This window comes from Plecotus auritus (genome assembly GCF_963455305.1).
Source record: "Plecotus auritus genome assembly, chromosome: 2".
NCBI classification, from domain to species: Eukaryota; Metazoa; Chordata; class Mammalia; order Chiroptera; family Vespertilionidae; genus Plecotus; species Plecotus auritus.
This window is the reverse complement of record NC_137771.1, coordinates 71,905,559-71,920,415: the sequence shown is the minus strand read 5'-3', so window position 1 is coordinate 71,920,415 and position 14,857 is coordinate 71,905,559. Positions and strand designations below refer to the sequence as shown.

General features: G+C 42.0%; 1 pseudogene across 1 annotated transcript; it reads right to left on the bottom strand.

Moving 5' to 3' along the window:
* Positions 1-11,201: 11,201 nt before the first annotated feature.
* LOC308241105 (tubulin alpha-1A chain-like) lies at positions 11,202-12,626 on the bottom strand (annotated as a pseudogene). Its single transcript has 2 exons — positions 11,998-12,626; positions 11,202-11,846 (listed from the first exon to the last, which is right to left on the bottom strand). The product of its transcript is annotated as a tubulin alpha-1A chain-like (transcript).
* Between the last annotated feature and the right edge of the window lie 2,231 nt (positions 12,627-14,857).

The window sequence follows — 14,857 nt, the reverse complement described above, 5'->3', positions numbered from 1 at the left end:
TTAAAACAAGATCTTTCACATTCATACATTTTTGGTCCACATTTTAAAGACTAATTTTATCCAAAATAAATTAATTTATGTTCAGCCCAATACTTCCTAAATACTTCTTAATTCAGCAAGATATTTCAAAAGGAATACTGTAGCAGTTTTCTTAAACCACCACGGTTATAGACTAGTCAGATCTTTCATTACATGCTTTTAAATACTTAAAATGCCCTGGGAGGGAAGCACTGGATCAATTAGGGCAAACTGACTAAAGGTTAATTTAGCAGAGCCCTGAGCAGATGCTCTGCCTGTCCTTGCAGCTCCATGGTCTAACAAGCTGAACTACTTCAACTGTGTAAACACCATTAAAAGCATAACTTGACCTGGGTGGTGTACCCTCCCCCCTCCCCCCCATCATTAGAGAGTAGCTTAAAGAACCATATTAGAAGGAAACCGTTGGGTGGGAGGCTGGGGAGCAGAAGCAGGAGAAGGGAGTTGTTGAGCTATTGAACTCTAATTGAACTATAAACAAGGGCTTATTATAAGCACTGCTCCCAGCACTCTCAGCATGTGACCCCCTTCGGGAGTTTCATTGTAAGTAGAATTTAATCACACACCTGTCTTTCTAGGGCATCATGCCTCTAGTTCAAGTAACTGAAAGGTGTGAATAACAGATTTTGAGGTCATGCTGCTTTAAAGGTAGATTGTGGAAGGAGTACTCAAGCAGCACAAGGCCGAGACCACTCAGAGGTGGTCCCATGGCTCAGGAAGCAGGAGTGGCACTGGTCCCAATCCCATGTACTCTTCTCTAGCACTGACAATCATGGTTTTGACTGATAGTCGTATGTTAATTTCTCAGGGTCTCTCTACCTGGTTTTCAAGTATTCCAGCATGAACACTGGAGTCCCCTACTTCTTATCCAGCCCAGTTCTGTATTCTGGGTGCATACCAGAATTACCTGAGAGCTCTTTAAAATACTGATTCCTGGCCCTGGCCGATGTGGCTAAGTGGTTAGAGTGTTGGCCTGCACACTGAAGGGATTCTGGACAAGGGCATGTGCCTGGGTTGCGGGTTCTCTCCCTGCCTCTGGTTAGAGCACATGCTGGAGGCAGCCAGTCCATGTGTCTCTCTTGCATCGATATTTCTTTCTTTCTCTGACTCTCTCTCCCTCTCTTTTCTTTTATTCCCTCTCTCTCCCTCCCTCCCTCCTTCCCTTTCACTCTCTCTAAAAATCACTACCTTTGAATACACATCTTCTTAATGTTCTGTGAGACAAATGGGAAATATGTATAAAGCACGTCTACTATATACAGGAGTACAATGGTTGTCCCGAGGGAAAGTACTTGATTTTTGAGTTGTAACTAGTACTAGCCGCTTTTATCATGGAACACAATTTTTACGTGAGAAAAAAACTGCTGACAAATGACGGTTTTTCAAACTTAGGTTCCTGGTAGACTTTTATTTTTTTGAGAGTGAATAATGCAAGACTGTCACTTCAAGGGAGATAGCTGGCAGTGTTTGTTGGCAATGATAAAACTGAAGCTTTCAAACAGAAATTAGAGTGTTAGAAAACTTGTGGCTACTACCATGAGTTTGACAAATTCCTAATACTTAAAGATTCCAATGAGATGGGTGCTAATAGTAATTAATGTAATTTTTAATATATTATATAATGAAATACGCCAACATTTGGAAGATCTCTGTAACTCAGTGAACCAATCTTCTCCAAATAAGCAATGCATGAAGTTACCAGATCATGCACAGGTAAGAGATTCACTCAAAGTGCAAGGCTGTATGAAAAGTTCATTAGTACGGTTTCAGATTACATATTGTAACTAACTTTTAAGAAACTACCACTTACCAAGTTTGATGTAGTATTCCAAAAGAACATCCACAGCCATCAAAAACAGTTATTAAAATACCCCTTTATAACTACATTTCTGTGTGAGGCCAAAGTTTCCTCATGTACCTCAACAACAGCAATGAAACAGATTGTGGCTGACTGAATGCAGCAGAAATGAGAATCCAGCTGTCTTCAATTAATCCAGAGATTTGAAAAAACGTAAAATGTGGTCATTCTCACTAGTTTATTTTAGAAGCTGGCCGTTTTTTTCCCCTAAAAAATATGTTATTTATGTTAACATGTAATGGTTTTATATTGTTATTTTAAAATTAATTAACATATGTACATTTTAAAAATTTCTCAGTTTTAATCTCTGATATGGAAATATTGCTAGATATGAGCCACATAAACAAAAGCTCTTTGGGATCATCAATAATTTTTAAGAGTTTAAAGGAGTCCTGACACCCAAATGTTTGAGAACTGCTGGACTAAATTATCTTCCAGTAACAAAATTGTCTTGGCTCTTAGTGGCTACACAGAACAAATGTTTATTTCCTTCTCGTGCCCAGACAATCAGGCAACTCTCTAAAGACAGCTGTCCTTTCTGTGCTGACTCAGCAACCAACCAAGTGATCTTGTGGCTCTGCTGCCTCAACATATGGCCTCTACAATTGCAGCTGCAGAAGAGAAAGCTGGAAGGATAGCACATCAGCTCTTAAATCTTCTGCTAAGTGTCACTGCTGCTCACAGCTCACTCATCAGAACTGATCACATGGCCCCACCCAACTGCAAGTGGGCTGGGAAATGTGAGAAAGTTGCTGAATATTTGGTGAGCAGCAAATGGCTCTATCCACTATAGAACAAAGAAGTTGTGGTGAGAAACTGAAGCTCCTTAGAAAGAACTGATGGGGCACATACAGTGAGGTGAAGCAGAATGCAAGAAAAGGCAGGGGAGATTTGTAGAGGCCAGACAGTGTAGGCTGGCCTCATAAGCTATGGTAAAGATTTTGGTCTTTTTCAGGGCAATAGGAAGACAGTGGATGGTTTAAACAATAGGTGATAACAATCAGGGTTACCTGTGGATGGACCACTGCATCTGTGGAAAGAAATGAATAGAGAGGGACAGGAACGGAAGCAGTAACGTGCAATGCTGATAAATTGGATCTTTAGGGGAAAACAAAAATCTTGATCTGTGGCACTTGCCAATTTCTGTAGTGTAAATACTCCCAGCATGGCCAGTTTCAAGCTGATCAATTTGATGTCACTGACTACAGAGTTAGAAAAAGACATCCACAGTCAGCTCTTGTGAGTCGGCAGAGCAGCTTTGGTGCCACTGAGGCAAGAAAGCTATTGAGGAGAAGGCGAGACCAGACAAAAGATGATGGCAGTCTAAGTCTCCCTCTTTGAACACACAGCTGGAGCTAACCCACATTCTATGTATGTCAGTGACCAAAACCCTCTGCCTCCTCCAGAAACACAACCACCACACCAAATATCACCAAGATTTTTCAACTTTCATGACATACTAGAGGCCTGGTGCACAGATTCATGCACCAGTGGGGTGCCTCAGCCTGGCCTGCGGGGATGGGCCAAAACCGCCCTCTCGCAATCCAGGACCCCTCAGGGGATGTCAGAGAGCCAGTTTCGGCCTGATCCCTACAGGCCAGTCCGGGGTGCAGGCAAAGCAGATTTGGGGCCGATAGTGCCCCAGCAGCAACCTAACCCACGGCTGATTCCATGAGGAATCAGGCTCCCTCTTCTACTGGTTGGAAAGTCTGCCCCCTGGTGGTCATTGCGTGTCATAGCTACCAGGTGAACAGTTGAACGGGCGAACAAAGAGGCAAACGGTCGAACGGGTGAATGGTTGGACAGTCGCTTAGGCTTTTATATATATAGATGAGGGTGAGAGATATAGCACTCTTCCCCTATCCATCCACAGTCTTACCTCCAATACAGAAGTATGGGCCTCGATCCTTTAAGCAAAGAAATATCTCATCCACTTTTAGATGATCTTCCCAGAGCCATGACCGCAAACACCCTCAAATATTCTGGCATAACATTTCTCCCCAACTGTCCCAACGAGGGGGCAGCTTAGAAAGTTGCCCAAAAGGCCAGATTGGCCTGGCGGGTGTGATTCAGTGGTTGAGCATCTACCCTTGAACCAGGAGGTCACTGGTTCAATTCCCGGTTGGGGCACATGCCCAAATTGTGGGCTAAGTCCCCAGTGCGTAATATGCAGGAAGCAGCCAATCGATGAGGTTTCTCTCTCATTGATATTTCTCTCTCTATCCTTCTTCCTTCCTCTCTCTCTAGAAATCAATAAAAACATTTTTTTTTTAAATGAAAGTCCCAGCTTGTGTTTTCAGCCTCCTCCGATTTACATGAAGATTCACAAGAATCAAAATAGTTACAGTCGACAACTTCAGATTACAAAAAAGCCTTCGCAGGCTTGTCAATGAGGGGAAAACTTTGGCTGGCTGGCTCAGAACTGAACTAGATGATTGACAAGGATGAAAAATGGAGTGAGGGCTTCTACCCTAAGGTACTCTCACCCAACTTGCAGCCTCATCCACCCAACCTGGGCTTTAGCTAGTTCACTGAGGATTCTTTTCCTTCTCTCTTCCCCTCTACTCAAGTTTTCAGAACAGAATGACAGCTTGTGTGTACCTGAAGTGGTGCCTGGGGTGCTGTTATTTAAATAGCTCTGCCTCTAAATACAACAGGTGCCACTCACCATCTAGCTCCCAAACTTTAATTGTTATTCTTTCTTTTTTTTCTCCAGAGGGAAATATGAATTTTTTATTTCAAGAATTTGCCTGGCTCAGATAATAATTCCCTCTTTCCTTTCCTTCCTCCCTCCCTCCCACCCTCCCGCTCTCCCTCCCTCTCTTCCTTTCTACCTTTCTTCTGCCCTCTTACTTTCTCTTTTCATATAAAGCCACAGGCTAAAGTTTTCCTCAACAGCTTCACCTGTCTGTCCTGATGGTTCCAAAGTTCCCCTCTCTTGGCTCTGTCTGCTGAACAAATTTCCCAAACAGGAGCTAGGGACTCCAACCAGGTTCAGCCATAATATCTGTGTCCCTGTTGATGGTCTTACATAACCCCAGTCATGCCACCAAATGCTAACATTCCCTCTTAGGACAAATTAGAAGTATGAGACTGAGTAACATTAAAATTTCATGTTTGAGAAACCTCAAAATTCCTACATTCACAGAAACCATTAACCAAATAGAAGACCTGAAAGTGAAAGAGGGTACACCTTTTCACTTGGCTGGAATTGCTTGATTTTAATATTTGTGCCTGTGCAGGCCCAAATCATGAGTGACTAGATTAAGAGATCCACTTCTTAAACAGCTAAGTAAGGACATTAAAAAAAATAATACGTTTTGCCCTAACCGGTTTGGCTCAGTGGATAGAGCATCGGCCTGCAGACTGAAGGTCCCAGGTTCGATTCCAATCAAGGGCATGTATCTTCGTTGCGGGCACATTCCCAGTAGGGGGTGTGCAGGAGGCAGCTGATTGATGTTTCTCTCTCATCAATGTTTCTAACTCTCTATCCTTCTCCCTTCCCCTCTGTAAAAAATCAATAAAATATAATAAAAATAATAACAATACATTTTGTCCAGCCAGCATGGCTCAGTGGTTGAACATCAACCTATAAACCAGGAGGTCACGGTTCGATTCTCGGTCAGGGCACTTGTCCAGGTTGCGGGCTCGATTCCCAGTACAGGTTGTACAGGAGGCAGCCGATCAATGATTCTCTCTCATCATTGATGTTTCTATCTCTTTTTCCCTCTCCCTTCCTCTCTGAAAGCTATAAAAATATATTTTAAAAAATAATAATATGTTTTTATTAATTTGAGAGAGAGAGGTAAGGAGAGAGAGAGAAAGAGAGAGAGAGAGAAACATCAATGTAAGAGAAAAGCATTGATTGGTTGCCTCCCTCAGTATCCAGGGACCAAAATTAGAACCTGGGCATGTGCCCTGATTGGGAATCAAACAGGTGATTTTTAGATGCACAGGACTATGCTCAACCAACTGAGTCACATCAGCCAGGGCAGCACATTTTTAAAAAAGATAATTCTTATTGCCATAATTTAATAAAATAAAAAATATTTTAACATTAAATATTTCAATGAATTTAGCATGATGAAAACTTACTACAATGACCTTTTCAACTAGCAAAGGACTTATGAAAATTACAGTCTACTTAACAACATTTGAGAATCCAAATCTCAGTGCATCCAACACCATTTAAGAGAAAGACTATATTTTTAGGTATCTCCACTGTATCTATACAGAAATGAAGTCTCAGAAGGTTAAACAACTTGCCCAAAGTCACACAGCTAATAACATCAGAGCTAAAATTCAAACCCAATAAAACTCTTTCCCATGAAAATAAAAGGTGGGGGGGGGGGACTAAAGGGGTAACAATAGATCTTCCCAGCCCCAATCCAATATAATAAAAGCCTAATATGCTAAGTGTCTGGTCATCTGGTCAGCCGTTCAACAGATCAAAGAGTAATATGCTAATAATATGCTAAGGCCACTCAACTGCTCACTATGACGTGCACTGACCACCTGGGGGCAGACAGTTGACCTATCGACCAGTCGCTATGATGTGCACTGATCATCAGGAGGAAGATGCTCCGACAGGTAGGTGAACTTGCTGCTGGGGTCCTACTGATCGGGACTGAGCGAGATGGGCTGGATACGCCCTGGAGCCCTCCCGCAGTCCTCTCTGGCTGGCCAATCTCCCACGTCCCTCCCCAGCCCCGATCGTGCACCGGTGGAGTCTCTCATCCTGGCCTGTGCCCTCTTACAATCCAGGACCCCTCAGGGAATATCAGAAAGCCGTTTTCGGCCCGATCCTGCAGGCCAGGCCGAGGAACCCCACTGGTGCACGAATTTGTGCACTGGGCCTCTAGTATTAAATAAGTTTTACTAGGCCTATTCTTCCTGCTATATAATTTTCTGCCAATTAGGCAATTTTCTTATTATATTTTTTTTATTTCACAAGGATGCCTATTACCTTGTAAAGAGATTCTGGAATAGACTGTATCTCCCTTGTAAATTATTAGCTTCCTTGATTACAAATAAACTTCAGCAGCTCATTTCGTGAGGGCTCTGAGGTACTTCTGGGAAGTAAAGAATGGTTGATGGGGTTTTTATACTCGAAGAACCTGATTTTCCAACTCTAAAACTCAGAAACAACTAACAGGGTAACAGGGCCATTGGGAAGTTCTGGCCTGACTTTGCGAGTAAAATAGCATTGATTAGTTGCCTCCCTCACAGGCCTCAGCCATAGCTGTGGTGTTGCTCACAGTGACCCACTGGGATGGACTCTCCACCTGCCAGCCAGATGGGTCTCCAGCAGGTCTTGTTGGCCAGGTGATGTTGGTAGTGACTCTGTGACTTTGGGCATGACCCTACACCCTCAGCAAAGCTGCATATGGGAGGGATTTGGATAAAATGATCTTGAGGACTTCTTCCAGGTTGGCAATGACAGTCACAGGACATTTTTTGCTGCTAAATGCAGGGATAAGGCATTTCTCCTCGTTAAGCTCCCCTCAATCTGGGAACCAAGGAAGACTTTTCTTTATTACCCCCACACCACTCCCCGTCCCCCCCCCCCCCCCCCCCCGCCTAGTGTCCTCATGACAAATACTGGGCCAGTGAAAGTATTTCACTTTTTTTTCTTTCTCAATGCCTTTACATATGAGGGGGAAATTTTATTGATTGATTGATTGATTGATTGATTGATTGATTACAGTGTTATATATGTGTCCTTATCCCCCATTACCTCCCCTACTCTCCCCCTCATGCCATCACCCCACCCCTGTTGTCTGTGTCCATTGGTTAGGCTTCTATGCATGCATACAAGTACTTTGGTTGATCTCTCCCCCTTACTCCCATCCTCCCCTACCTTCCCTCTGAGGTTTAATGGTCTAATTGATGTTTCTTTGTCTCTGGATCTATTTTTGTTCATCAGTTTATGTTGTTCATTATATTCCATAAATGAGTGAGATCATGTGATATTTATCTTTCTCTGTCTGGCTTATTTCACTTAACATAATACTCTCCATCTCCATCCATGCTGTTGCAAATGGTAAGAACTCCTTCTTTTTCACCGCAGTGTAGTATTCCATTGTGTAGATGTACCACAGTTTTTTAATTCACTCATCTGCTGATGGACACTTAGGCTGTTTCCAAATCTTAGCTATTGTAAATTGTGTTGCTATGAACATAGGGGTACATATGTCCTTTCTAATTGGTGTTTCTAGTTTCTTGGGATATATTGCTAGAAGTGGGATCACTGGGTCAAATGGGAGTTCCATTTTTAGTTTTTTGAAGAAACTCCATACTGTTCTCCACAGTGGCTGCACCAGTCTGCATTCCCACCAGCAGTGCACGAGGGTTCCTTTTTCTCCACATCCTCACCAGCACTTGTTGTTTGTTGATTTGTTGATGATAGCCATTCTGACAGGTGTGAGATGGTACCTCACTGTCGTTTTGATTTGCATCTCTCCGGTGATTTGCACCTCTTGGCCTTCCTTCTGTCTTCTTTTAAAAAGTATCTATTTAGGTTTCTTGCCCATTTTTTGATTGGGTTTTTTATCTTTTGTTGAGTTGTATGAGTTCCCTGTAGATGTTGGAGATTAAGCCCTTATTGGTGATAACATTGGCAAATATGTTCTCCCATGCAGTGGGCTTTCTTGTTGTTTTGTTGATGGTTTCTTTTGCTGTGCAAAAGCTTTTTATTTTGATGTAGTCCCATTTGTTTATTTTCTCTTTAGTTTCCATTGCCCTAGGAGCAGTATCAGTGAAGAAATTGCTTCGGCATATGTCTGAGATTTCACTGCCTGTGGATTCCTCTAGTATTTTTATGGTTTCCCATCTTATGTTTAAGTTCTTTACCCATTTTGAGTTTATTTTTGTGTATGGTGAAAGTTGGTAGTCCAGTTTCATTTTTTTGCATGTATCTGTCCAATTTTCCCAACACCATTTATTGAAGAGACTGTCTTGACTCCATTGTATGTTCATGCCTCCTTTGTCTAATATTAATTGAGCATAGTGGCTTGGAACGATTTCTGGGTTCTCTATTCTATTACATTGATCTATATGTCTGTTCTTGTGCCAGTACCAAGCTGTTTTGAGAACAGTGGCTTTGTAATACAGCTTGATATCTGGTATTGAGATCCCACCTACTTTGTTCTTCTTTCTCAGGATTGCTGCAGCTATTCGGGGTCTCTTTTTATTCCAGATGAATTTTTGGAAACTTCATTCTAGGTCTGTGAAATGTGTCATTGGTATTTTAATGGGAAGTGCATTGAATCTATAGATTGCTTTGGATAGTATAGACATTTTAATGATGTTGATTCTACCAATCCATGAACATGGTATGTTCTTCCATCTGTTTATGTCTTCCTCTATCTCTTTTTTCAGTGTCATGTAGTTTTCCGTGTATAGGTCTTTTACCTCCTTAGTTAAGTTTATTCCTAGCTATCTTAATTTTATTGGTGCGATGGTAAATGGGATTGCTTTTTTAGTCTCTCTTTCTGTAAGTTCACTATAGGTGTATAGAAATGCCATAGATTTCTTGGCGTTAATTTTGTATCCTGCTACATTGCCGAATTCATTTATTAAGTCTAAAAATTTTTTGATGGAGTCTTTAGGGTTTTCTATGTACAGTATCATGTCATCTGCGAATAAGGACAGTTTTATTTCTTCTTTTCCAATTTTGGTGCCTTTTATTTCTTCTTCTTGTCTGATTGCAATGGCTAATACTTCCAGTACTATGTTGAACAGGAGTGGTGAGAGTGGGCATCCCTGTCTTGTTCCTGTTCTTAGGGGAAATGGTTTTAGTTTTTGCCCATTGAGTATAATGTTGGCTGTGAGTTTGTCATATATGGCTTTTATTATGTTGAGGTATGATCCTTCTTTTCCCACCTTGTTGAGAGTTTTTATCAAGAAAAGGTGTTGGATTTTGTCAAATGCTTTTTCTGCATCAATTGATATGACTATGTGATTTTTATCTCTCAATTTGTTTATGTGATGTATCACGCTTATTGATTTGCGGATTTTGTACCATCCTTGCATTCCTGGGATAAATCCTACTTAGTCATGGTGTATGAATCTTTCTGATGTAGTGCTGAATACGATTTGCTAGAATTTTGTTGAGGATTTTGGCATCTATGTTCATGAGGGATATTGGCCTGTAATTCTCTTTCATTGTGTTGTCTTTATCTGGTTTTGGTATTAGGGTGATGCTGGCTTCATAGAATGAGTTTGGAAGTGTTCCTTCCTCTTGAATTTTTTGGAATAGTCTGAGGAGGATAGGTTTTAGTTCTTCCTTGAATGTTTGGTAAAACTCCCATGTGAAGCTGTCTGGCCCCGGACTTTAGTTTGCTGGAAGCTTTTTGATGACTGCTTCAATTTCTTCCATAGTTATTGGCCTATTAATATTTTTAGAATCTTCCTGATTGAGTTTTGGAAGGTTGTATTTTTCTAGGATTATGTCCATTTCCTCCAGGTTGTCCAGTTTGTTGGAATAGAGTTGTTCATAGTATTTTTTAACAATCCTTTGTATTTCTTTGTATTTCGGTGCGGTCTGTTGTTATTTCACCTCTTTCATTTCTGATTTTGTTTATTTGGGTCCTCTCTCTTTGTTTCTTGGTGAGCCTGGCTAGAGGTTCATCAATCTTGTTTATCCTTTCAAAGAACCAGCTCTTGGTTTTGTTGATCTTTTGTATTGTTTTTTTGGTTTCAATGTCATTTATCTCCACTCTGATCTTTATTATTTCCTTCCTTCTACTCACTCTGGGCTTTTCTTATTGGTCTCTTTCTAATTTTTTGAGTTGTAGAGTTAGATGATTTATTACCATTTTTTCTTGTTTTTTTGAGGAAGGCCTGTAGCGCTATAAACTTCCCTCTCAGGACTGCTTCTATTGTGTCCCATAGATTTTGGATTGTTGTGTTTTTTATTGTCATTAGTTTCCCTAATGTTTTTAATTTCTTCTTTGATCTCTTTGGTAACCCAATCACTATTTAATAGCATGCTATTCATCTTCTAAGTGTTTGAATTTTTTGGGCTGTTTTTATTATAGTTTATTTCCAATATTATGCCATTGTGGCCTGAGAAAATGCTTAATATGATTTCAATCTTCTTGAATTTGGGGAGACTTTGCTTGTGACCCAATATGTGATCTATTTTTGAAATTGTCTGAGGGGAAAATCTTACAGGTGCACATGGAAAAGACAGACATGATCACAGGTAAAAGTGAAGACAATCTAACCAGAAAGTTTTAACATCGTCAGCTAGTGAAGCTGAAGTTCAAAGTACAATATGTTGCAGGGCTGAAAGAAATGGTAATTAGTATATCTCTCCTTCTTCCTGCCCTCTCTTTGACAGTATCCACACTACCCCCTCATAATCCTTCTCAAGAGCAGCCATGTCCTCATAGGTCTCAGAAAACTCTCCATCCTCCATGCCCTCACCCACGTACAGTGGACAAAGGCATGATTGGCATACATCAGGTCAAACTTGTGGTCCAAGAGAGCCCAGACCTCAGCCATAGCTGTGGTGTTGCTCAGCATACACACGGCTCGCTGTGCTTTGGCCAGATCTCTACCAGGTACCACAGTGAGAGGCTGGTAATTAATGCCAACTTTGAAGCCAGTGGGGTACCTGTCGACAAACTTGATGCCACACTTGGTCTTCATGGTGGCAAAGGTAGCATTGACATCTTTGGGAACCACATCACCACAGCACAACAGGCAGCAGCAAGTCATGGCGAGGGTCATATTTCACCATCTGGCTGACTCAGCAAATGTATTGGTGATCTCTGCTATAGAAAGCTATTTGTGGTAGGCTTTCTCAGCAGAGATGACAGGGGCATATGAGGCCAGAGGGAAGTGAATGTGGGGTTAGGGCCCCAGTTCGGTCTTGGGTTTGGTCAGATCAACATTCAGGGCTCCATCAAATCTGAGGGAAGCAGTAATGAAGGACACAATGTGGCTAATAAGGCAGTTAGTGTAGGTTGGGCACTCAATACAGGGTGGGTTTACAGTTGTGAGTATATAAAATGGAGAGTTTATTCTTGTATTATTAGTTATTAATTATTGTATTATTTTCCATATGAACAACTGTAAACCTACATTTGCCCCACCCTGTATTGAGGTTTCTACAACAGATGTCACAGATGGTCTCATTGTCAACCACAAAGGAACAGAGTGCTCCAGGGTGGAATGGATGGTGAGGATGGAGTTGTAGGGCTCAACTACAGCTGTGGAAACCTGGGAGGGCTGGAGAACTCCAGCTTGGACTTCTTGCCATAATTGACAACCATTCCATCAGTAGGGAGGTGAAACCCAGAATTAGTTCCCCCACCAAAGATGTAAGAAATCAAGATGCCCTGAAGACCTGTGAACTGGTCAGCCAGTTCCCAAATTTGGTCGATGACAAGGTCAATGATCTCCTTGCCAATGGTGTAGTGTCTGCAAGCATAGTTACTGGCAGTATCTTCCTTGCATGTGACGAGCTGCTCTGGGTAGAAGAGCTGGCAGTAGATACTAGTGCAAACTTCATCAGTGTAGGTTTAAGGTCTAGAAACACTGCGCTGGGCACATTCTGGCCAGCGCCTGTCTCACGGAAGAAGGTGTTGAAGGAGTCATCTCCCCACTTAATGGTTTTATCACTTGGCATCTGGCCATCGGGCTGGATGCCATGTCCCAGTCGGTAAAGGTCCCAACAAGCTTTGCCCATCTGGCCAACAAGGATGGAGATGCACTCATACATGGCTGGGGGTTAGCAGGCACAGACAACAGGAGAAGACATGGGGTTCTGATTACAGTCCCTGACAAGCTAAAAGTTATGGTAAGTAATGCATTCAAAGCAATTTCACTTTGAGGAGTTCTTAAGCATGGCTGAAGTGTAATTCATGTAGTTTGATAGAGCACAGTATCCTACAGCAAGCACTAAGTGGTAACATTATGATAGATCTATATCTACTGCCTGATCACCTCCATTCATTTAGAAGTGTAACCTCAGCCCACGCCCTGAAAATGTCCATAGAGGGGGCATGTTTCACACTAAATTGGTCAGCTCATGTTATCACACTGCCTCAGCCCTCTTCCTCGTCTTATGTCCAAGGACTCCTGTCTTGAGGTGACTCCATCAATCAGGAAAAAGCCAATGTTCCCAGTGGGAGTGAATTCTAGATGCTCCCAAGGATTCCAGTCCCAGCCTTGAACAAGACAGAGGAGAGGGGAAGGGCCCATCCCCAATCCAGCTTGGTTGGAGTCCAGGGTCTCACCTGCCCCTTCCATAGTCATATCACTTTGGCCTCTATCTTTTTGTCTACGGAGGAAGCCAGTAGGTGGCAGATGCCATTCATTCCATCGCCTCTATCCTCTTCCCCCTTGTCCCTTATGTTGTGGAGTTTCTCTCTCACATCAATGTTTCTCTCTCTACTCCTCCTCCTCCTCCTTCTCCTCCTCCTCTCCCTTCCTCCATCTCTAGAATCAATGAAAAACATATCCTTGTGTGAGGATTAAAAGACACTAATAAACAAATAAGAAAAGTTAGGCCAACCTAGGTTTGAGAGCTGGCTCTACCACTTACTGGCTTAAGCAGGATTCTTGAGCTCTCTAAGCCTCAGTTTCTTCATCTCTCTATAAAAGAAAATCAAATTACCTACCTTACCATAAGTCATAGCAATAAAGACCATATGGTTTGAAACTGGGTCCAGTTCTTAAAACTGTTCCATCCTAAATGTTTCATCTCTCTAAGCCTCAGTTTCCTCATCTACAAAATGGAGATAATACTAGGGTTGGCCTGATTAAGGTGTGGATTTTAAATGAGATGATGCATGCATAGTCCTCAGCAAAGTAACCTATATAGGCAAATAGTCACTAAATTGTTGTTCTTTCTCTCAGGATGTCTTTTTGTGAGAACAAAATAAGATAAAGTGCCTGGTGCTAAAAAATATCCATGTGTATTTTTAATATTACTTTTCTTCTAGGTTCTTTTTCTTTATGGAGAAATTCCTTATGGAGAACTCTCTCCTCTGTGGACTTTTTAACTACTCTCTGAGTCAGCTAATGCACTCATTTTTGTCTGGTCATGATAATGGTCTTTGTGAAGAAATCAACTGAATAGCAAAGGAGGGAGGATTCAAAGCTTCTCTAAAGTGGGAAGATTCCTTGAAGTTTCATTAATCCATCCATATCCATCCATCCATCCATCCATCCATCCATCCATCCATCCATCCACTGAAAAGGCTAGGTCCTGGAATTGTAGAACTGACTAGCACAGATGTGGCCCTCCCCTTCAGGGAGCTTCCAGTGAGATGAGAGGAAGGTGTGAACCCAAGTCTGTGTTGGACTGAAAGTCCTTTGTATTCCCAGACCCAGAGGCTTGTAAGAAAGCTGCATTGTGCTCACACTAGATCTGGGCTGAACATCCCCAGGAAGGACTCCAGTTGAATGAATTACAGTGCAACAGATAACCACAGGAGGGACAGTCCCTTTAATGCCATACATTTAGGATTCAATCTTAAACTGGGAAATAATGTAATTCTGATGGAGTCTACATAATATACAGCAACTTGTTGGTTTTTCAAGTTTGTGGGTCTGAATAAAAGTGCTAAAGAGAATTCCAGAACCTTTAAGACTTGCTTTACTCTCAGACAAATGTTCACCCTGCAGGGATACTCGAGATTGAATGTAGCCAAGCAAGTGAATAGGTTTGGAAATAGCAAAGGGCCATCTGAATACGGGGAATTGTTGCCACCAAAGCTGAGGGTGGGTAGGAGCCTGATCTTCGTGTGGCTTCAGTCTGGGTTTCTATGACTAGAGCTAGATGGAGGTATATATCATGCACTCAATCAATCAACACTGAGAGGGCACCTCTCATTGCCAGGTGTTGGGATAGAGCCCTGAACAAGAGAGACAAGACTCTCTGGCCAGAAGGAAGGGGCACTATAAGCAATTACACAGGGCATGTTGACAAGCAGAGGACCTTACTTA